Source organism: Tursiops truncatus, chromosome 16, assembly GCF_011762595.2.
Source record: "Tursiops truncatus isolate mTurTru1 chromosome 16, mTurTru1.mat.Y, whole genome shotgun sequence".
NCBI classification, from domain to species: domain Eukaryota; kingdom Metazoa; phylum Chordata; class Mammalia; order Artiodactyla; family Delphinidae; genus Tursiops; species Tursiops truncatus.
The window spans coordinates 13,943,185-13,968,213 of NC_047049.1; the positions used below are offsets into that span (position 1 = coordinate 13,943,185).

General features: G+C 40.1%; 2 protein-coding genes across 2 annotated transcripts in view; both read right to left on the minus strand.

Moving 5' to 3' along the window:
• The window catches only part of LOC101325780 (pancreatic triacylglycerol lipase), a 73,707-nt gene extending 64,489 nt beyond the window's left edge, over positions 1 to 9,218 (minus strand). The window contains exons 1-5 of the mRNA XM_004321936.4: positions 9,103 to 9,218; positions 5,669 to 5,787; positions 3,089 to 4,897; positions 2,674 to 2,906; positions 995 to 1,106 (exon numbers count right to left, since the gene is read on the minus strand). The gene's annotated coding sequence lies outside the window, so the exon portion shown is untranslated. The remainder of the gene's footprint in view (positions 1 to 994; positions 1,107 to 2,673; positions 2,907 to 3,088; positions 4,898 to 5,668; positions 5,788 to 9,102) is intronic.
• A 4,916-nt stretch (positions 9,219 to 14,134) lies between these two features.
• Positions 14,135 to 25,029, minus strand: part of CCDC172 (coiled-coil domain containing 172) — a 64,484-nt gene continuing 53,589 nt past the window's right edge. Inside the window, exons 9-10 of the transcript XR_012326889.1 lie at positions 14,804 to 14,920; positions 14,135 to 14,152 (exon numbers count right to left, since the gene is read on the minus strand). The gene's annotated coding sequence lies outside the window, so the exon portion shown is untranslated. The remainder of the gene's footprint in view (positions 14,153 to 14,803; positions 14,921 to 25,029) is intronic.

A 25,029-nucleotide genomic window follows, 5' to 3' on the forward strand; every position in this document is an offset into this window, starting at 1 on the left:
TGAGACATGCTAAGACACGGAAGGGTATTTGGAACATGGAAGAGCATGGATAAAGTCAGGAAGGGAGGAAAGGGGGGGATCTATTTAATGCTGGGTGGAGTAATCAGGGTAACGTGGCTGAGCTGAAGATGAACGAAGCCGAACGGCAGGAGGCAGGGCTAGAAGCCACGGGCTGGAGCCTGTGCATGAACCAGAATCAAGACAATCACTGACCGTACCCATCTTTAGAGGCAGGTGCGCCAAGGTGAGATGATGAGCACAGATGCTGCCAGAGCGGTTGATCCGAAGCAGCCCTCAACGGACAACCATAAAATCCCTGCTTTTTGTGCCTTTGCCCAGTATTTGAAGATGACGGAACTCACAGAGGCAATGCATCTAATCCGTTCATCAGTTTGCACAACGCTAACCTCTAATTAGTATGTATAATGTTAATTCTGAAATGATTGCCAAATTAAGCAATGAAAATGAAAGATGTGATACAAAAATGCTAAGGCTGATCAAAGAAAATATTAAGGAAAATTCAAGATAAAAGGGGACTTCAGTCCAACGTGCACAGTGAATGTCTCTACTGAATTATTCCTACCTTTGACTGTCCCAGCATATAGCATATACCTGTGGGTACTACTTAGAAAGCTTATTAGGAATTTGGCAATTTATATAAATGTCTTAATTTGTATGGAATCTATAAAAATAAAAGAGATCTACCCGAATTTGTATAACACTAATGGACTGGATTAAAAATATATTTTGTTTCCTGTCAATTTTTTCCCCTTGCTTTAGATCTGTATTTTCATGTTATCAATTTCCTAACATTTTCTGTTTGTAGCTGGAACTGTAGATATTATTATTTCTATTTTATATTTGGAAAATATAAAGTAAAAAGAAAAGATAGCTGGTGGTATTGTAGGAAAAGAAAAGACTGAGCCTTACTGAGCCAGATGAACTGAGAACTGAGTGCAGCACTGTTACCTGCCAGGTCCTCGTCCTTACCTACCTGACAACCCCAAACTCCCCTGTCTTCTCTGTTGTTCCACCTACATGGAGAAACATGCTTCCTTGAGTGACATTGTTTCCATCAAGTTTGACAGACACTTTGTGCCTCCAACCTGGAAATAAAGAGAAAGAAGGGTTAAAACACACGGAAAGCATGACATCCTGGCTACTTTAATGTAAATACAACTTTCAAGGTTAAAGTGGAACAGGGCTGTTCACGTCCATGAAAAAATACAACTTTATATAGCTCAAGTGAATTTGGTGAGAAATTATATTTTAAAAAACATATAAACGTTCACATTTTGATTTTGTAAATGTAAATAGCTTAACAATATTTTTTAAAGAAAATTCTTTAATTTTCCAGACATTTTTATAACTTTAAGAAAATGTGTGGTCTTTTCTCATCCATTAAATTTGTAATCTGTGGCATGTATGCTTTCTGTAGCCAAGTTTTAATTTGCCATAGTTTGACAACTAATCCAGAAAAAAATCTAGAAAACCTATTGAGCAATAAGGTCTGTGCTTTTTTTTTTTTTTTTTTTTTTGCGGTATGTGGGCCTCCCATGTTGTGGAGCACAGGCTCCGGACGCGCAGGCTCAATGGCCATGGCTCACGGGCCCAGCTGCTCTGCGGACCGGGGCACGAACCTGTGTCCCCTGCATTGGCAGGCGGACTCTCAACCACTGCGCCACCAGGGAAGCCCAGGTCTGTGCTTTTAAAATGACTTAGAGGCAAAGTAAACTGTCCCTTCCTCTCCTGCAGGGCTATGTACTAGGAATGCCCAGCCAATACAGGTCTGGGTCAGCACAAAGCCTGTCAATAGGATAAAGTCCTTGCAAATGGTCAAGTGTAACTAAAAAAAAATCTAGAGCTAAACAGATCTTTTATTCTGAATTCTGAAATTGTTGTATGCTTAATAACACAGAAAAAAATGCAATTCTTCATAAAATTGTCTGAAAAGCCTCTGAAAGGGGAAAAATTTTACTAGAGAGAATTTTCAATCTGTGAGTTAATCATTGCCAAAGAGCTCCCTTTCCCTCCTCAGCCCATTCCACTGCCGTATGGCTCCCACCGTCACCTCTCCACTGAAACCCCAAACTCAGCAATGACGGAATTGGTGGCTCACCCCTAGAGCCCCTTTGGGCCCCTGTCTCATCTGACCTTTTAGCATATTTGGTGCAGTGAATCCCTCCCTTCCTCATCATCTTTCTTGCCCTAGCTCCCACACAGCTTTGTATTTTCTCTCTATTCATTCCTCAGTCTCCTTCACAGGGGCCTCTTTCTCTGCTCTCTTTCTTCTCAGTTGACACAGTCTTCTTGGGTAATTACATTGTCTACTTTCATAGCTTAGATTACTGTCTAAATGCTTAAATCTGTAACCGTAGACCACATCTCCAGAGGCCGAGACCCATATCTAACTGTACACGCCCAAGTCCTAAGGGCATCTCAGACCTAACATGTTAGAAACTGAGCCATCAACTTACTCCAAACCAGCCTCTCTGCCTGTGTTACCAAGTTCAGCAAACGGCACATCATCCACCCACCTAGAATCATCCTTGACTTCTCCATTTTCTGCATCCCTCAAATCCATTCACCCAGTTCCTTTTTGCTTCTACCTGCCCAAAGATAAAGCCCAAACCTCCCACATGGAGCACAATTTCATTATTTGATCCAATTTACCTCTCCCACCTTTGTCTCGTGTTACCCTCCTCCTGGTCTCTACAATCCAAGCAGGGGGATCTTCTTTCAGTTCCAGCTCTCTCTTACCTCCAGGCATTTTCATATGCAGTTCCTTCTACCTGGAATACTCCATTTCCTTCTCCCTCTTACTCACTTTTCAGGAGTCAGCTTGGAAATCACCTCCCCTCAGAAGGCTCCCCTGATCTGGTTGCAGAAGTTCCTCCTTTGAAAATCTCCCAAAAGAAAGTTTTTTTTTTTGCTTTCCTCCTGGCCTAAACTCACTGCATTGTTCTTCACTGCATCCTCGGAGTCTGGCCCAATGCCCACTTATTTAGTAGACACTCAGTAAAAACTGTTGAATTTTAAAAGATAAGTGCCTTAAAGCATTACAATAAAATTCAGCTACAATACTTACGGGAAAATGGGGAAAGAGTCCCTGTGTTTAAAACATAATACGATCTATTAGGCTTCATTTTTTTGAGGTGAAATCTATCAGCAAAATGACCCATCATTGGGCAACCTTCCTTGTGACAACGGAAGCAATTTCCCTGGTGACAGAAAATAAGAGGTAATTAGAAATGTTCACCTTCAATAAACTCAGGATGTATTATTAAACTATCAGAAATTTTTGGAATCTAAATAAAGTATATATGCATTTAAAAATGACTAAGTTGCCTAACAGACCATCCTGCCTGTTTGCAAAAACAAAACTTAATAAAACAAAAACAACTGAGGGAAAAGAAAAAGGGCCTGTTAGAAAAATTAGTAAATGATATGAATAAACAATCCACAGAAGAGGAAACTCAAATAGTCAATGATTATGTAAAAAGATACTCAATCTTACCAGTTGTCAGGAATGTGCTAATTAAAGCAACATACAATTTCATACTCAGCAGATTCACAAAAATTAAGACAATCGGCAATACCAAGTATGGGTAAGACATGGAGTGGGGAATTCTCATTTGCTTCTTATGGGAATATAAATTAACAGACATTGCAGACAGATATTTGGTAATGTCTAATAAAGATGGAAATGCACATAATGCTTTGACAATTTCACTTCTATTATATGTCATAAAGAAACTTCTACACAAGCACATAAGGCGATATGCAAAGGTGTTCATTGCAAAATCGCTTTTAATAAGAAAAACTGCAAACAACCAAAATGCACATTAGTAGGGGAATGAATAAATTGTGGCAGATTCCTACAAAATAAATACAATAGGTCTATAAACATCAATGTAGATCTTAAATTTATAAAATTTAATTTAAAAACAAATTCAGAAAGATACAGTATGATACTATTTATATGATATATATATTGATTTGCTTCAAAGTCTGCCTTAGGGAAGGGCATTAAGGAAATGTAAGGTACTTCAATTTTATCTGTATGTGTTAAAATCTAAAGCAAAACTAACAAAATATTAACTTAAAAAAATCTGGGTAGCAGTGTTGGAATATTTGCTATTTTAGGTTTTGAACTTTTCGATTTTTAAACCATGGACACTTAGGCTAGGACTATAGTAAAACACCCCATTTAAAACTCCATTTTTAATGAATAAAAATACTAACAAAATAACAGGGGCTCATATGTATTGAATGCTTACCATGTGCAAGGCACTGTTTGAAGCACTTTATATGCATTTAGGTCAATTACTCCTTACAAAGTCCCTTATTATTATAATGCTTTTACTTTCCTTATTTAACAGATCAGGAAACTAAAGCCCAGAGAAGTAAACAATCTGTCCAATGTTGCATGTCTATCAAGTGATGGAGCAAAAATGTGAATCAGACAGCCTGGCACTAAAAGCCCTCCTTATTTTATTTATTTTTTAAAATTTCATCTCATTTTTTATGACTGTTGGGTAAAAGTACAATAAAACATGTCAAGGAAATTGACTTGATGTTCTCTAGTTTGTTGCCGTAATCGGCATCCACGTGGCACAGGAGCCTGTGCTTCTCCAGTTTAGCAGATTGAACCCCACTAACTCCGAATCCACTGTGACTCTGAGAACCTGCTTCCTTCCACCTGCCTTTGGTGTCGTAAATGTCAGCATCCATTGAGCCATTCAGAGCAGCATCTGGAGCTTGAAGAAGGTTTTGAGGAAGTGCCAGTGGTTGGATGGCAAGCTTTCCAAGAGCAGCAGTTCACCAGCCACAATACGAGTAAGGACAACTTGCTCAGGAAACTGAGAAGACAGCCTGAGGGCTCACTCACCTTGCTCTGTAAAAGGAGGGAAATGCTTATTCCTGTCCCAACACTGTACTTATTCACAAAATGCTATCACTTACAACACACTTCGGCTGGAAACCCCACATTTTTCTTCCCTGATAAAACAGGGGGTAGGTGTCTAACGCACAAGCAGCAAAACCTTTCCACTTCCCGCTACAAAATGGATTTTCTTTCTCCTTTTTTCACGACGATAACCAAATGAAAAATAGGTTCAGCTCAGATCTGGGACCCCGTGCTTTCTGACTCAAGCAAAATCAGATTTGGCATTTTGTAATGTATTGAACTGCATGGATCTCCTGTGAGCTATCTACGCCTCAGCTCTGCTCTGTATAAATAATTAAATTTTAATAAAAATAATTTTCATGTTCCAAGTAAATGGTAATATGTTTCACTGTAGCTATGGATTGGTTCAGGCTTCTCGGGGCATCTTTGAGGATGACATTTAAAATATATACACACAAAAATTTTTGCCCTTTTAGATAGTAGCATCTAATTATGGCGTAACAAATGGCCAAAACAGCAAAATTGGATATAATTCAAAAGAGCCACAACAACCTGAATACAAATAGTTGGTTTAGTTATTTAAGCCCTCCAGCAACCCCAGTGACTGTTCAGTACTCAGCACAGAAAGAGTCTATTATTTCCCAAAATGGCAGATGCATTTTTTTTTGCTACATACTCAATGCTCTAATTTTTAGTTGGCCGATCATGCTTCAAAAAATGACTTGCTAATTAAATTACACTGCAAAACGTTTTACTCACTGCTTTGAAAGATTTGTAGGATCTACAAGGATAAGCAATAAATGCATCGGGATTGAGAATGCTTTCAGCATAAAAGCGATGACTTCGGGCATGGTTGCAATCAAAGAAGGAAAACACTTCTGTGAAAACAATTTCCAATTAACTGATAGTATGAACCATTTCTTAGAAAAAGTAATTTTAAATGATAGGTTTTTGACTTGGGTCTAGGTCACCAGACCTTGTGTGTAGGCTTGGATATTCCACATTTATCAATATTACATATCATTTTCTTGTACGAAAGAATTCGTGTGACTCTAAAGGGACATTCAATCAGGATAAATAAACAAATGCAAATGTAGGTGACTGTGCTCTGACACTAATATCCCCAACACTTCCCAGATCTCTGATGTAAGCACTTAGAGCTCTGCGTATCATGGTGCACATAGCATCTCTGCCTTAGACCAATTAATTCTCCGTATCCCTGTTTCTGCAGGAGTGACTGAACTCCCTCCTGTTCAGTCATAGAACAGCCAGCAAGGTTAACCAGTGCACACCTTCAGCTGAGCTTCCAGGTGAGACAGGTGGGAGGTATTGTAAAGAATGCTACAGACAAATTAGTTTTGCCATTGTCAGGCATAACATTACAGCTACTAATAGGATTATTGCAATAATACATAAAAGTTCTAAGTACATTTGTGCATTCTCAAGTTATCATAGCATTCCAGTCATTTATACTCTCTTTTCCTTACATAAAAATGTTTTTACTCTTTGACATGGACTATTCTTCCAATGACCTACCCAGCTTGGCTGACTTTTGAGAAACCAGTTTGGTTTTAGTGTATGTGGTAAGTCACTTATCTACAACTGTGGCCTCCCAAGAATCACTCCTTCCTAGGTCCTCACCCCTTTGCAATATCTTGTTACTCTTCTTCCCTTCAGGAGATGGAGTTGTTTTGGGGTTTTTTTTTTCCCTTCTGGGTTGGGGTTACAGGCTAGTCTTGTGACTTCTTTGACCAATAGGAACTGACACTGTGTGAGTCAGTGGAGGAACTGACACTGTGCAAGTTCCAGGGCCTTGGTCTTCAGAGACCTTCCAGCATCTACTCTTGCTTTCTTGGAACCCAGCCTCCATGTTAAGAAATCCGGGTTAACTGGCTGGGGAGAGAAGCTCTGAAGGATAACAGACCACTTAGAGAGGAGAGCTAGTACCAAGACCCCAGATGTGGAAGGCCATCTTGGACCTTCCCACTCAGCTTAGCCCAGCCCAGCTCCCAGCTGGATGCAATCACATGCATTCGTCCAATGGACACATCACAAAGCAGAATCTCGGCAGAACTCTGCCTGCATCTTGAGGCTTAGAATCATGGGCAATAAAACCAATATTCTCGTAAGCCACTATGGTTCATTATGCAATAGATAACTGAGGCAGCATAATTTCAGAAATGCAACATAGCAGAGATAAAGAATTGGCACTTCTCTTACATCAGGTTTCCTTACATACAGATTTATATTCATAACTAATTGTGATTTAGACAAGACGGTTCATTAGAATATTAGGAGCTATGAACTTTAAAAGTAAATGGTTTCTTAGTAATAAATATAATGTAACAGAATATCTTGAAGCTTAAAAGTCATCTAAAACTTAACATGAATGATAAATGTGCTTTCAATCCAATAAAGTTGTAGGAATTATATCTCAAAATGATAGCTTATGATAAATGTATGTTTTATTTGAATTCATTCTTTTACAGAATTTCAAGTGCTCAGTATATAACACTTAATATAGTTATGTAAAGGAGTCTTATGATCTATATTTTATCCTAATAGAACTAATTTTAAATCATAATATGGCAAATAACGAGAGAGATAAGTTTTATAATGGGCCTTTTCTGAATGAATTTCGCTTACCTGCAGTAGGTCAAATTGGCTTTAATTCTCATTTTGAGTATCCATAGTTTCACCAGTTTTTTTTTTTAGGTAGTCATTGCAAACAGATATTTCTAATTACATTTACTCTTTCAGAACGGCTATTAAAACTTTGTAACTTATCTCTAGTGAAGAGGAAAGTCGAGTTACTCTCAATGTCACGATCTGTGTGTCTTTCCTCTACAATAGCCAAATGGAAGATAAAATAATTACAACATCTAGCTATTCTGACCACATGGGATCAGGTGATGGGATATTTAGAATCCTCCAGATATTTATTATGTCATCATACGTTATATTACTGTGCATTATTATATGTTATGTATGATATAGTTCATTATTTACATGATGACGATATGTAGAGATAGGGAGGAATAGAACTCCCAAATAATAACTTTTTGGTGTCTTATAACTAAGTGCCTTATAGATATTATTATTATTAGAAACCACTTTAAAAGGTTAAATATTATTTGTTTAATTTGTGATTAATTTAATTTGTGACTCAGAGTGATTCTGTTAAAAAGCAAGTCAAACCATGTCCCTCTCTGCTCAAAATCCTCCCATGGCTCCCGTCTCACTTGAGTAAAAGCTGAAGTTTTACTACAGTCCATAAGGTGCTGTATTATCTCCCTATGCCCTGTTCCTTCTCTAACTTAACGTCCTACTACTCTGTCTTTCACTTCATTTCAGCCACAACAGGCTCCTCACTGCCATGAACTTCACAGGCTCCTGCCCCAGGCCCTTTGCATTTGCTATTTCCACCCCTCAGCCTGGAATGCCTAACTGGCTAACTCCTTCAGGTCATCTTTTCAGTAAGGACTTCCTGGCCACCCTATCAAAAATCTCCTTCCCCTATGTCACCCCCACTGTCACCAACGCATCATATTCCCATTACATGCTTTGTTTTGTCTCTTAGCACTTATTCTATTTTTGTTTTTCTAGCAAATTAGAATATTAGCTCCATCAGGGAGGGACTTCTGTCTTTTGTATGCGTTCCTACATCTGCTATTCCTAGAATAATGCTTGGCACATAGTAAGCACTCAATACATATTTGTTGGATGAATACATCCTCCTTGTTCCTACTGAGCGAGTACAACATGCTAGACATTCTGTTAGACCCTGGGGTTGCAGAGGTAACTAAGACGTGGACCCTGACCTTGCAGATCTCACAACTGCTGGGAACTTCATACATGCAACTGTGTTTTGGGCTAAAACATATTTTTATATTATATTATATTATATACAAAAGGACATAGATTCTATCCAAGCAGGGAGCTCACTGAATTTATAACAGCAGTCCTCATATTTTAGAAAGTATTTAGCTTCCTTGTAAATATTGACATCAAATTTAAATAAAGGTGTAATTAAATCTTCACATCTTGGCATGTGCTTCCCTCCATTTGGGTAAAAGTCAAGGTGGCCACAAGCATTAATAGTTCCAACACCTGAAATTTTAAAAAGCAGGATAAACGCTTCTAAAATTCTCCTCCATGTTTCAGTGTAGTTTCAGTTTGTGTTAAAAACTTACCAAGCTCGAAGAGGAAGCGAACTTCCTTTGTATGAATAACATCAACAGAGTTGGCATCTGAGGGGTCCAGCCTGACTTCATTTAGAGTGCTGTGGAAACCTGGCCCAGTTGGGTCCAACCCTAGGAAAAAGCATAATGTGTATTAAACTAAGACATACAAAAGTACATTGATAGTACATGGATAGTGTTGTTATTTTGGAAGGATAGATGGTGAATGCAAGGTATTCTTTCTTATATGATTTATGTAGGTCAAACACCACTCAGCTTGAGGGTCAGATACATAAACTGTAGGGTCTGTTTACATTTATAAATTCAGGGTCTGTATATACTGCAATGTCGGATTCCTACACACAAGTGAGGCTGTGTCTAGACAATGCCCAAGTAGCTAACGGAGTCAGAAAAGTCAAGGTGGCTATTCTAGGATCTGTACATGCAATATCATACATATAACTAAGGTTACGGATTGTAGACCATCTTAAAAGCAACATTTATACGTAAAAATATAAAAATAAAAGATGAGAGCTCTTCAAAATGTAAAGAGGGATCTCAAAGCAACACAGTTAAAATAATACAATCATAGTCCTCAGCTAAGGCTCACTTAGTTCCATTCATTATAAGAAAAACAAAAGCCCGAAGCCCAGGAAAGTGAAGGGACTTGACAAGGCCATCATATGTTAGGTGCAAAATGGACCAGGAGCCTGGTGGCCAGACTCTCAACCCATTGTCTGCTGTTCAAATGTCTACTAAAACAAAGGTAAGATATCTAGGGTCCTTAAAATGTTATGATCATTCACATAACTCATTTACACGTTTGACAGTTATTTATCAAGCACTTACTATGTGCCAGGAACAGGGTTCAGCACCTGGGTACAAGGAGTAAGGTCTAGCCTTGTCCTCAAGAAGCTTTCTATTTGGTGGGGAAGGCACTACAATGCAGTGTGCTCAATGCTGAGACAGGTGAGCACAGGTGTTATGCAAGTACAGAGAAGCAACACGTAACCCAATTTTGGGAAACTAGGACATGCGTCTGCTGGAGATGAGAAATACAAGCAGAGATGTGAGGGAACAGAAGGCCAGCCAGGGTGAAGATGGGGTCAGCAGCATCCTGGGAAGAGGATAGAGAATATACGTGACCATCAGGCGAGAGGGTTAACCACATTTGGGAAACTGTAACTAGCTTTCAAGGGCTGGTGCACAGAGCTTTAGAATTTGGTGAAAGATGAAGATAGCATTTTAAGCAGGAGCCAGATGCGACCTGAGCCACGATGAGTTTGGACATGACCTGGTTGTCGATGGGCAGCTCTTACAAGTTTGCAGAAGGGGAGATTTACGGTCAGATTTGTATTTTAGCAAAGTCTCTTTGCTGTTAAGTGGAGAGCGGGCCCCAGAGTGGAGAGGACTCAGAGCTGAGCTGCAGCTGACCTTTGGGAAAATGCGGCATGAGTGAGAAACGAAAGTGCCGCAGTTGTGGGTGTGCATTACTCAGTGTAACAGCCTGTCATACGATTCAGGTTTTGTTTCTATTTTTCTGGTTAATATAAGCATGGAGAGAGAAATGACAGAATGAGAAGAGGAGAGGAGAGAAGAGGGGGCCTAGGATAGAACCTTGAAGAATACCAACGAGTAAGGGAAGGCGAAAGAAAAGGCACCTGCAAGGGAGCCTGGAAAGAAGCTGTCAGACAAGAACAAAGACAACCAAGAAGATGGGGAACCACAGGAGCCAAGAGGAGAAGGGGTTCCAACAGCACAGATGGGCCAGCGGGTCAAATTCTGCAGAGGGGCCAAGGAAGGTCAAGATGGGAAAGGTCTGGGAGAGTCCCACTAAAAAGTCAGAGTGCAGGGAAGGGATACAATTAAGTATCATCCTCAAAACCCTAATTCATAGGGTTCACTCTGCAACTTGTTTTTAGACTTAACAGTGTGTCCAGGGGCAATATTCAAAATGTTCACAACTGCAATGGCATGGGCCTTAAACAAAGCAGTTCAGCACTGCCAGCTACACTGGACGAGCAGGACCGTCATCAGGGCTCTATCTCATTCTGTGTTATTAGTTGGTATGGAACTGCAAAGCATGGAGTGCATCATAATTCAGTCAACTGTCCCCGACAGTGGATGATCACAGCTTCCATTACTTTGCCACCACAGATAACGCTGTGGTGAACACCCCTTGAACGTGGATTTACACACTCACACTTTGGAAGAGTTTCAGGTTTTGGTTTGGGGGAGTCACATTTTCTCCTGTCTTACATTTGCTTCTGAGACTTCGTTTGGCCTTCAGATACTTGACATTTTGTGCATAAACAAATATGTAAACAAACCCAAGGCCCATCTGCAGGGCTGACTTGCCAGTTATCCTTCCAAGGCCTGGCGTCCTTGACCCGGCTTCCCCAGCCAGATGAGCTCCCAAGCTGCGGCCAATCAAGTGCACTTTAGAAGGGGAATATCCAAATTTTTTCTGATAGGATTTTTTCAAAGGAAAACAGAACAACTATTTTTAAAAGAGCAGTAGAATGGTTGAAATAGGCTTAAAATGAAAAAGGAGCTGACATGTTTCTCCCTCTCACACCCAGGATGGGGACTGGTAAAGTGACAAAGCGACCCCACGTTCAACTACATCCTTCTCCAGCTGAAGCAGAGAGCATCAGGTGGGCTGGAGGGATGCCTTCTGTCAGAGTTCTTCTCCCTGTGCTAAGGGGCCTCAGAGTCCTCGGGAGCAGGAAGGAGAACAGCCCAGTGACCATGGCTGTGGCTTCCAGCCTGTGCCCATCCCTCCTGAGACCCAACCCATCCAGCACGCCCCCAACACAGGGCAAAGGCAGCTCACGCCCACGCTATTATCCACCTTGCCTGTGTCTGTCTTCTCCACTTTAAGGCAACTCTAGCAAATGTCTGGGATGACTTTGGCCTTCAGAAAAAGTTTTTAAGAATATTCACAATGAGACTATGCGGCCTGAGAGTTTACACACACACACGCACAATCAACTTAATGGGGAACAAAGGAGCAAACATTTTTAGTTTCAGCAAAGTTTCAGGCTCTCTTCATAATAGTGAAAATCATGCAGTTGCCTTCACTTGGATAAATCTGTCATTTGATCAAATCTTCTATTTATTTTTTCACCAGTAATGACAGTATTATGTGCTGCATTATGAAGAGTATTTTTACATGTGAATGGCTGCCCCAGTGGCTCCTGTCGTTAGGGGGCCCTGTCCCCCACTGCTGCCACCATTTAAAACCTCTGCTTGCTTTCTTATCTTCCCCTACAGACTGTGTCTGATATTGGTTCTCACCCTCCCCCCCTTCAGCTTTCTCCTCCTCCTTCCCCATCTACCGGTAACCCTATTCCAGGCACCTGCTTGCCCCAGGGCTAATCCTGGTATCCTGTGATAAAATGACAGAAGAGGGGGCAGGGAAGAGACTCCTACCTGTTCCTTAGCTGCTCCTTCTGCAGGTCTGGCTCCTGAATTACTCTCGGGGGCTCCAGGCTCCCTCACCCTAGACCTTCTCCTGCTTTTCACCTTGGGCTTCCGAGGGGGCGAACAATTCACTGAACATTAAAGTCAGCCAACACTTTCCTCTTCAGTTCAGCAAAATCTCCTCCCAGCTTCCTACAAGCCACTCCTATTTATTTCCTAGACCTTTAAGAGCCTACAGTTCAGGCCCCAAGATCAAGGAAGAAATTCACAAAAGCTTAGGACTGGTTTTTCTCTGAAGAGGCGATGAATCTGGTTTTATCCTTTGTGGACAAAGACTCACTCTGAGCTCTTCCTTGTACTGTAGTGCCCCTGACAGAGCGGCAAGGGCAGGCAGAGGAGTGGGGGGGCAGACAGAGAAGTGGGCGCAGACAGAGAAGTGGGGTGCAGATAGAGAAGTGGGTGCAGATAGAGAAGTGGGGGGCAGATAAATTGGGGGGCAGATAGAGAAGTGGGGCAGAGAAGTGGGTGCAGATAGAGAAGTGGGGGGCAGATATATTGGGGGGCAGATAGAGAAGTGGGTGCAGAGAAGTGGGTGCAGATAGAGAAGTGGGGGCAGAAGAAGGTGAGTATTTGGCTCCCTGACTCTTCTCCAGGCTGTTTCCTAACTGGGCTCAGTGTTCTATGCCACCTTCCCTGACCCACCATCTAAGTGAGGTGCTGGTCCTGTCACGCCCCCTCCCGTTGCCTTGGAATTCTCCACAGTACTGTTTCCACACTTGGCCAGAGCAGAAACACTGTCTCACTCACCATGTACCTTCAGTGCCTAGAACAGAGCCGGGCCCACAGCAAGTGCAGAGAAATAGTTGCTGGATGGAAGGAGTGAACTCTCCTTAAGAATCAGAAAGCGTCATAAATCTTTAGACTTTACTTCACTGCATTTCACGGTGTGCAATTACTTTCTATTATGGTAGAGCTTTTGGAGAGTTATAAATGTCTCAAAGTATATCCCTCATAAATAGCAAAGTCTGTTTTATTCTTTTAGAAAACGTGTAGGTTAAAGGGTCATGCCTGGACTGGCCCATGGACCTAATTCACTGCCATAGAACCCAGTTTCTGCTGGAAAATGCATTTCACATTCTACACAAATAGCATCCATAAGGCAGAAACAGTTTCTTCTCTATCATTAAGGATAGGTTTACAATGTGATGAAAACGAATGGAGATGGTCCTACACACTGACCGTGGCAGTAACCTTGGGGGGTGGGGAAGGATTTGGTGAGGAGCCTGTGAAGGGACACTGCCACCATGTGGCACTTTGCAGAACCACAGGCACTTCTTTCACAGGAAGTAACTTCCCTTTTTGGCTATCATACACCAATGCTTATTATTTCACATGTTCAGTATATGTGTAAACTAATAAAAAAGAACATAGAATTACCCCCAAATTCTTGGTGTTACGATACAAAGTCAGTTAAATATAATTTTAAAAAATCAACAGTTCTTACCACAAGAACATCAATACAATAAGCTATCTCAGCACCAACAGCACGGACATTGCTTACAGCGTGGATATATTTCAGCAAACCATTAATCCAGTGTAAATTAATGCAGTTCACATCTTCTACTTTTAGGAACACCTAAAAAGATTTATTGTAAGTATTAAAAAGTAAGAATTAAAGAAAATCAAGGTGCCTGAACAACTGATTTCACAATAAGAAATAACATTTGCAGGTATTGAGAACCTACTACATGCTAGGCCCTGTCCTAACCCTTTTACATATACTAACTTAATACTCATTTAAAGAGAAGGAAACCTAGGCACAGATAGGTTAATTAACTTGCCCATGACCACAGAGCTAGTAAATAGAACCCTAATATGATGTCAGACAGCCTGACTCTACCACACTATATGGCTTATAAATAATTAATTGCTTACTACGTTAGCAGTCTATTAACCCTGGTATAAAGGAGAGGAAAATTAATTTCATGGAGTGAACTTGGAAATGTTTTCCTTAAAATAAATGAGAAATTTATCACACCACTCAATCTTTTGTCAAAGATGAGAATTTACCAAAGAATAATTATAAAAATCTTCCATCATAATCTGTGTGATTCATAATAAGTGAAAATAAATGGGAAATGGGTAATTCATTTGAGGCCTTGGGACACAGACAATGTGAATAACTGAATGGAGAATTTCCATGAATACATTAGTACCTTGCAAAGTACATTCACATTAAACATAAAGCTTTCATACTAGTATAAAGAAGCGTTTATTCACATCATACATTGCACGTCTTGCTGCCATTGCCATCTGATTTCCATCCAGGTATGTTGATATGGGTGATCTTGTCTGTTCCGAAGTGTGAGGCTTGGAGAGTTAAATAATTAGCTGCACTGATTTCCTGTTTCAGGTGAAAAGAAATTAAGGTAAAATAATTGAAAATTATTTACTATTTAGTAAAATTATTCTAAATTTGCTCAAAAGTCTTCCTCTAAATTTGATTTTAACAGCCTTCTTTAATACATTTTTATCAAAGAAATAGTTACTGCTACATATTGCAAAAGTACCAAGAAATTATTAATGCATTACAAAGTGCAATATACAAATTTTATCATAAAGGAAATAAACATGTTTGGTTTTGAGGCAATGTTCATAAGACAATGTTGGGTCAGTTTCAATCAGAATTTCAGTAAGCCTTATTTTGGTATAGTATTTTTCAGTTGTCAATATAATTCATGAGAATTATCTTACTGGAGACTTAGAAGCATGCTCCAAAGGTGGCAGAATAGATTGTCCACCGCACTTTATGGGTGAGGAATAGAGGTTAGACCTTCACCACATGAAATACAACAGCTTATTAAAGATAATTTTATGGGATTATGTTAAATATTGTTTTGTATTTCTTGTACTTTGTTGGATGGTTTTTATAACCAAACTCTCGAAGTCTTATAGAATGCTATGAATTTAAGTGATTTTGTTATTAAAAGAAAAATTGAAAGTCACAAGTATAGGGCTCCCCTGGTGGTGCAGTGGTTGAGAGTCCACCTGCCGATGCAGGGGACACGGGTTTGTGCCCCAGTCTGGGAAGATCCCACATGCCGCGGAGCGGCTGGGCCCGTGAGCCCTGGCCACTGGGCCTGCACGTCCAGAGCCTGTGCTCAGCAACGGGAGAGGCCACAACAGTGAGAGGCCCGTGTACCGCAAAAAAAAAAAAAAAAAAAAAAAAGTAAATTCTTGTCTATGGTCCAAATTTTTATAATTATAACTTTCAACAACTTATGGAGAAGGAAGCAATTCTACAAGTTCATTCATTCCATTCTCCTTTTTTTCTAGTACATGTAGGCACTTAAAAAATCAGCTTCAGTCCTGGTTCCCATTCTCTGAAATCCAAGGATCACCATTACGTATTGTTCTCACTGAGACAGTAAAACTGGTATGTGTATCCCAATATAACAAATATATGTATTCCCACAACAAATAATGCCAAGAATTCACCTTTGGTACTGATGACTATTTACCTCTAATCAGGTTAAATATTGGATTATTTCATTAACTAGTTCAATTTTATTTATTTATGATCCTATATTTCCAAAATGTCTAGTTGCCACTTTAATGAATTTAAATCTTCTGAGAAAAAGATGACTTAGGGGCAACTTGAAGACAATTGGGTTTTCTCTTTTCACTAGAGAGTCAGTATTTGGGCTGCTATAGACAGAATGACATGCTACTACTTGAGGTTTATTGAATACATACCCTTAAGCTCCTTACATGATAAATCACAGGACACATTTTAACCAAAGCATTTATTTCCCTCTGGTGGATTTTATATTTAAATTTTACGTGACAGTACATGATACAGAAAAGACAACCTAATTTGACATCTGAAGAGAGCTGTATGAGAAAGTACTCTGGACACAGAGAGATAATAGAAATAAAGGGTGTTGGTCTCTGCTTCTCATACCACCACTAGCTAGCTAACCTAGGACAATACACTCTGAATGTGACTCCCTTGTCTATAAAATGAGGAAGTTGAACTTTGTAATATAATATCCTTTGTGGTTCTAAAACAGTCTATGCTTTGAATTTTAAGAGTCATATTCACAGATATTTGTGTAAGTTCTTCTCCTGAGGGGAGGAGGGACCTCTCTCACAATAATTCTGGTGCTGTAACCATAGAACCACCCTAAAGTGATTATTTCTTACCATCTATACTGACTCGGTGTTTACCACAGCCAGGTGCTGACTCTTGGCACCATCCAGAAAGGAACTCTTCTCTTGAGCAGGATATCATGAAGTAATTTTAAGAATGGAGCATGACTGGAATTGCAGTGAAAAAAAAAGAAAACAAAGCAAAGAACCCGTGTGCTTTGGTGAGTAAAGGCGTTGATTTAGGTCCAGTCAAATCTGAGACCTTGCAGCGGCAAAGGGAAATGAATACCACTGTTGTTTCAAAGAAACCCATCAACTGAGATCAGCTTCCTCACCCCGCCCCAACCCCTCACTGTGGAAGGGAAGAACAAGGGAGCAATAATAAGGAGCTGCTTCACCTTAAAGATGAAGCCCCACCCTTGGGCTGGGAGACTCTGCAGAAAGGAATAGGACCAGCTGACAGAAGTTGAAGAGTTCAATTTAAGGAGCAATTTTCTAATAAGTAGAATGTCCCCAAATTAGAACTTATTGATTGATTACTTCAATAATACATTTGATGGGACTTCCCTGGTGGTCCAGTGGCTGGGACTCCATGCTCCCAATGCAGGGGGCCCGAGTTCAATCCCTGGTCAGGGAACCAGATCCCACATGCCATAAACAGGAGTTCGCATGCCACAACTAAAGATCCCCCATGCTGCCCACATGCCGCAATGAAGATCCCGCATGCCACAAATAAGACGCAGCCAAATAAATAAATTTTGTGCGTGTGTGTGTGGTACACGGGCCTCTCACTGTTGTGGCCTCTCCCGTTGTGGAGCACAGACTCCGGAAGTGCAGGCTCAGCGGCCATGGCTCACCAGCCCAGCCACTCCGCGGCATGCAGGATCCTCCCGGACCGGGGCACGAACCCGTGTCCCCTGCATCGGCAGGCAGACTCTCAACCACTGTGCCACCAGGGAAGCCCAATAAATAAATATTTTAAAAAATAATAATAATACATTTGAGAACGTTGTTACAGGGAAAACACTTATTATAAGCAGGATATTAGGGATTTAAATATTGAATCTGCCCTCAAGGAGACTACAGTCTAGTAGAAGTCATACATCATATACATAAAGAGCTCTAAAACCAGACAGAAGGTAAGATTTATGAACTGAGTAGAAAGGTAATAAATCCAATATCAGTGGCACTGTTCAAGGAGAGCCTGCATGACCATTTGGGGTGACATAAGAGAGATTTACACATCTGGTAGAACGTTAACTATTATACATGACCTTCAAGATCCTTTCCAACAAATGCTTTGTGGTTTTATTAAAACTATCACTATAGTAAGGATTTTTTAAAAAACAGGATTGTCTGATTTTCTGTTCCACTCACAGCTAGTTACATATTTTTTTCTTGCAGAAATGTAAGAAATCATTTTCCAACACAAGCTCTTAAACATTCTTTTTTTCAATAAACTTATTTATTAATTTTTTGGCTGCGTTGGGTCTTCATTGCTGTGTGTGGGCTTTCTCTAGCTGTGGCAAGCGCGGGCTTGCGGAGCACGGGCTCTAGGCGCACGGGCTTCAGTAGCTGCAGCACGCCGGCTTAGTAGCTGTGGCTCGCGGGCTCTAGAGCACAGGCTCAGTAGTTGTGGCACACAGGCTTAGTTGCTCTGCGGCATATGGGATCTTCCCTGACCAGGGATCGAACCCCTGTCTCCTGCATTGGCAGGTGGATTCTTAACCACTGTGCCACCAGGGAAGTCCCAAAACAAACATTCTTAATTTACTTAAAACATGTTTCTGAGAATTCAACCAGTTTTAAAAAGCCAATACAGCACATTTAAAACTATTCCTAAAAAGGCACGTACGAACATTCTTTCCAGTATAATCATGATGGATTTTTTAAAGTAAAACTTAATTATTTTATATAATACAAACCAGAAAAATGGGACTAATATAATAAACTTACATACATCTATAATTTCCATTTGCTCTTCATACTATTCTGGTTTTAAAATTAATTGTTCAGAATCTTATTTCACAGTCACTCAACTTTTATTGACTCCAATATTAACAGTCTTGGTACAAGTTATAAAGCCTTATGTGGCGTGATATATAATTAAACTACTTCGTCTCTTAACTTATATTAATGGGTGCACGTCAGAGAACACCAATTCTCTCTGAGAAGAATGTAAACTCACGTTAATTTATTGAGGAAAAGCCCACCAGGGCCATTACCCTTTTGGCCTGTGCCTCATCTAGTGAAGCGCTGGCAGTTGCAGGTCGTGGTTGGGAGCCCTGCAGCTCAGTCTACAATCTTCCTTAATGTAACTTCTATTAACAGTAAATTCATATTTAACTAGCTTGCTAGGTACATTTTTCAAAATGTAAAGCCACTGGATTAGATTAAAATACAGCAGAAAAAAAAAAAAAGCATTAGTATAAACATCTTTTCCTGGAACTACTCACCAGCTATTTTGATTAGCATTTTAAATAATCCCCAAATTTCTCCAAAAGTCTTCACCAATGCCTAAGCTCATCCATTTTATGTGGGCTTTCGAAGATTACTTTTATTTCTAAATTATTGTGGAAGGGGAGCCTCTCAATGTTGTTTCTAAATACTCATACATAAATTCAGTTGAACGGTAATGGGTATGGTCCAACCATTTTTAGAACACTGAGTTACAAATAAATAAGTAGCAGGATCTGGTCTGTTGTTTATGGGTCAAGACACTTACTCTGTTCTTACACCTAAGGGCGATAAGGCCCTAGCAAATGATTTAGCCACCCAAACTGACAAGAGGCTGCTATGTAAACTGGAAAGCAAATTTATTAATGTGTAAAGGAAAAATTCACTTCTAAGGAGAAAAGATACTCTGGTGCCTGATAATTATGGTCTCTCCCCTAGGCCAGATCAATAATGTTCCTGTTACTTGGTGAGCATAGCATCTGATCAAGGATAGCTAGTTGAATGATAGTTATGGTCACTGTTATCCACCTAAGAAAAGACTGATGCATCTATCTCCACAGTAACAATATCCCTGAGGCCACTGGTTAGGTACATGTCCCCCCTAGACAGTGCTGGAGACACTCTGACAAACTCTCGCTTCCCGAATCTGTTTATAGACACCATACAGGTCATTCCCTTTAATACAATCTTTCATCAAAGGATGACTGCGCATCCCATAGAGGCTTAGGGGTTACTCATTCAAATGCTTACAAGGGCCAGCCAGTCACGGAAATAAGTGAAGCAGATGAGACGTGAGAGAAATCAAGTGTCAGAAAAACAACCAAATTTACTTTATATTTTCTGAATGTGTATTAATATAAACAGGTAGGTACGGTTTTTTTAGAGACACATGAAACTTTAAAATAAAAAATAACATTGAAAAAGTAGAAATATTTCATTACTTAAGTTTTCTTTCATAATTTATTATTTCTTGACTTATCACTGAACCTAACATATCACCATCAGACCATGTAAACCTAAACCACAAATCCTTTAACTAGGTGCAATAATCGGATTGACTCAATTTCATATGCAAAAACGGAATTTACAAACACCAGTGCTACTTAACATGTATAGACTCTCTTTACATGAGGGTTATTGTTGGACAAGTGTTCAGTTATGACATTCCAACATCACTGTATTTAATTTTCAGTTACTTATTGTTTTGCAGTTCTACAACTTCAATTTGTCGCTTTTTCATATTATCAATATCAAATTATAAAGGTAGGCTTTCTAATGTTTCAATGTTAGTTTATTTTCATAGAGTCTGCTGTTGCTTTTTTTCTTTTTTTGAAAAAGAATAATATGTCATATAACCTATGCGCTTCTCTTTTTCTGCCTTAATATCTGCTATTATATCCATGTAAAACTAAAAATCTACACAGATATATCTTTGTTTTAAATAATCACACATAAAAGTGGTTATAATTTAAATTGTTTTAAATGTTTGCATTATGTTTCAAACCGAAAATTCTCACAAATGAAAAGCTTAGATTTATAGCTCCATCCATTTAATCCGTCCATTTTTGCATTTACGTCCGTTTATTAAATATGCAAGTAAAGTATGAAATACCTAACGCTAAGCAAAGGTGATTCTGTCATTTAAGAAACACAGGATGAAAACACCTGATTGCAGACTTTCCTGGTGGTGCAGTGGTTAAGAATCCGCCTGCCAATGCAGGGGACACGGGTTCAATCCCTGGTCCGGGAGGATCCCACATGCTGCGGAGCAACTAAACCCATGGGCCACAACTACTGAGCCTGCACTCTAGAGCCCGAGCCCACGAGCCAGAACTACTGAAGTCCATGCGCCTAGAGCCCATGCTCTGCAAGAAGAGAAGCCACCGCAATGAGAAGCCCACGCACTGCCACGAAGACCCAACGCAGCCAAAAATAAATAAATAAATAAAACTAAAAAATCCCAAACGTCTGATTGCTTTAACACTACACAGAATTGATAGCTCTCACTGGTTATCTCCCCCTGGCTCTACAAAATCAAGTGTGGACCTAAAATGGAATCTTTTCCCTGCTCTCGAATGTCATGTCATTTTCCACAGCTGACTATGAGGAGCCTTTTCCAAAGAAGATTTCACTCCCATTTGTTTTTAATTGAGGGGATGGTGTGGGGAGAAGGGCAGTAGGGGAATGCAGGAAATTAAACCAAGTCTAGTCAATTCTTAAACAAAGATAATGTGTTCTTGCCACCTGTCAGTTGCAACCTCCTAATTGGCAGGAACCAAGTTTGCACCGAGGTTGTGCACAAGCCTAACTACCCCATTACACTGTGAATTCTTCAAGGGCAGGGCCCTGTTTTATTTATCATTTTAGCTCCAACACCTAGCAGAGTGCAAGAGAATTAGGAAGAGTTTAGTAAGAGTGTTGAAGGAATTAATGAATGGGTGAAAGGCCATTAGTTGAGATTCTATTTGTAGCCATGGCCATAAGTCTTTTTAGAAGAGAAATGAAGACAACATCTCATTAACCAGGACTGTAGGTAAGCCCCAAAGAAGAATAATTACTGTTATTGATTTTAAATACAGAAAATAATTAGTGAAAATAACTCAAAAATTTGCATTCATCTATTGAGATCTGAAAGTTTGGGTTGGTTTCTGATGACCACAGGATAGGGATGAAAGAAATACCATTGGATTAGAAACTAAAGTTTTGCCATGTCAAAGACCATTTTGATCAATTGTTAGAATTTTTGTCCCCTTTCAATTCCTGTGTTGCATATGGCAATATTTTAGAATAAGGTGGGGTTAGAATTGCTTTTTATCCAATAAAAAGGTAAATGGAAGAATTGGGTTACCTTCTATCTATTTTTTGGAGACAAAGGTGGGATTCTGTTGAAAAGAAAACTGGACCAAGAAGGGCATAATCAACTCATTCTCATCATTCCTGATCTCCATCTGGTACTTAAGTAGATCCTTTGTTTTAAAATGAGCACTTTGGGATGTACTGATGAGTTAGATGTTGATCAGTATATGTCCCAGGATTTCTTTAATGGCTTTCCTTTGCACAAAGAAACAGATGTCTCTGAGCAGTTTATGGAATTTGCTCATGTATTTTTTTTTTTATTATTTTTTATTTTTTTTGCGGTACGCAGGCCTCTCACTGTTGTGGCCTCTCCCGTTGCTGAGCACAGGCTCCGGACGTGCAGGCCCAGTGGCCAGGGCTCACGGGCCTAGCCGCTCCGCGACATGTGGGATCTTCCCGGACCGGGGCACGAACCTGTGTCCCCTGCATCGGCAGGCAGACTCTCAACCACTGTGCCACCAGGGAAGCCCTTTGCTCATGAATTTTGATAAGGCTTTCCATCGTTACTGCTTTACTTATAGTAGTACCATTGTTCATCAGAGCCGTAACATCAGACATTGCTCAAAGGTTACCCCTTCACAAGTGGAACCAAGAACTAAGTTGCTTAGGTCAAAGACCTATATATCTTTTGTCAACATTTAAATTTTTTGCATTTCTTAGACAACATAGGACAAAATCTTACATGGAGTTACCAATAAAATCCTCCTCATATACTTTCTGACTGAACTCAGCCCAAGTAAATTCCCCAGCCAGTGAGACCACATAACCAAGCATCACGATAACTAAAGAAATATATCCTAATACTAACGTCCGTATTACACAAGGAGAAAGCTACTGCCCACAGAGTCAGCAGAACACAGGAATTGCATGCATCATAATACAAGGAGACAAGCCCGATATGGCTTTGGCTATGTAGCATCTAAAGCTTTACCTACAAATCCAAGGATACCATATGAATATTTTCTCAGGAAATGCCACTTCGTGTGAACCTGCCATTAGGATGAAAACTTAGCAGTAGTATAATAAATTTCATGACTGGATACGAATATTCATGTGACCTTGACTATAAAAGGGTTTTACTCAGAGGGTCTATGCTAGGGCATATACCTTAAGGCAGGGAAACATTAGCAGTAGCCCTCGAAATGGCCATGACTTGGTAATGTCTACTGCAGTTCTTGGGAGTCAATCAACGGTGACTACTTCCTCACATGGTCTGTTGCACAGATAAGCACCACATCTGATGTAGCTAGAAAGAGTGCAAAGAAGGGCAACAGCAACTCAGGCAGGGGGACAGCTTATAAAAGTGTCTGGGAAAGAAATGATTCACAAATTTCCTAAAATATAATTCAGGGACCTGCGAGCTTATGAAAAGAAACCTGTATAATCCACCTGGATTCAGACGTTACACCATTTACTTGAAAACGGAAATATGTCTCTCTTGTTTTAAGCGGAAAACAACGGGCACCAATTAAGTTAATGGAAAAAGAGGGCCTCAGACTAGTGGGACGACCCCAGTTGGACTACACCAAGTCCCTTGAGAAAGGTCCCAAACATAGAACTACAGGAACATGTTGAGAGACCACCAGTTATCCATCAAATAAGAATCTAAGCACCTATGTTTAGTGCTTTCGAGCGCCTCAGTTTTTACCATATCTTGCTTCAATAAATGTGAACTACTGCTGAATTATTTTATAGCCCACTAGAAAAATGCTGCTCCATGATATTAAATTCACCAGCCCAGAGATGCTTTCTGGAATATCAAGCAGGTACTGAGTCTTGAATTTGTGCCACAACATTGCAAACACAAGCCACAATTTCTTCTGCTTCACACTAAGAAATCAGACGGTGCTGAGGGAGCAAATGCTCGTTCTTAAAGGACAACGTCATCTTCACAATGGAACCAAATAAAGGAAGCCCTTGATCCTATCTCAGAGTTGAGAAGTTCTGGACATTATTCTAGAACTTTTATATAGAACAATTATGTCTATATAATTTACATTGATCACAAGTTGCTTTCTGGACTACAAGGAGGATGCATGCGCTTTGAAGTAGTGGACAGAGAGAAGACATTGTAAGAGTCTTAGTGTAAATAGTTAAGGCTGGTGGGAGTAGCAAACAGGTGGTTGGATAAACAGGACCTGAACTTTCTGACAGGAAGAGCAAGGAGAATCCCAGCCTTATTCACACGAAGTCAGGTGTCAGAACCTTGGTAGCGAGGAGGTATCCAGAAGAGGATATCCAGGTTCAGGAATATGACCCCTCATAGCCAGAACAGTGTCCAATGATTTTTTTTCTCCAAATAGGAAGGAGACCAGGAAGAGGCAAGAGAGCCAAGCATTGCAGGTTTACAGGGGGGAAAAAAACCCCAAAACTGCTGACAGAGATAGAGATACATCAGTATAATCCACACTTCCCCAATTTCCACAATATCCTACAGAGGAGTGCAACTGAAAGGTATGAAAAACAAAATAATTATCTTTGGCTCTCAGCCACCAACAACAAAATAGACTTTTTGTGACACAACCATAGTTGTATAGTAGTTACCTGCAACTGGCGGATCACTAGATCAGATGGTTTCTGACTCAGAGTCTAAATGAGTGAATCAGTTTTGTCTATGCTGATATTGGGCAGTCTGTGATTATTTGAACTGTTCTTTGCCTCCAGCATTTAGTCAAGTGGAATGGATGATGTAGATAACAAGGATTATCACTTTGAAGAAAACTGCCATTAAGGCTCACCGGGTTTCTTATCACTCCAGTATCAATTGTCCCATATTTAATTTTTAAAATCAAAGTCTGTCCAGTGAAGACAAGAAGATGGTGCCTCACTTGGCTTCAGCTGTCTCAAGTAAACTGAGAATTCACAGGACAGTCATTAAGGCTGCTCCCTTACCTGTGCCTCCCTTCACATTTTTTTTTTTTTTTTAACAGATTGGTCTTTGCAAAAAACTATAGAGTTACCAGGGTTGTTTCCTGCCGTGGGTGCTGAGGAATCCAACTTTCAAATACCCAGTACAGTGTGCAGATGGGCCAACAGCTCTGGAATGGC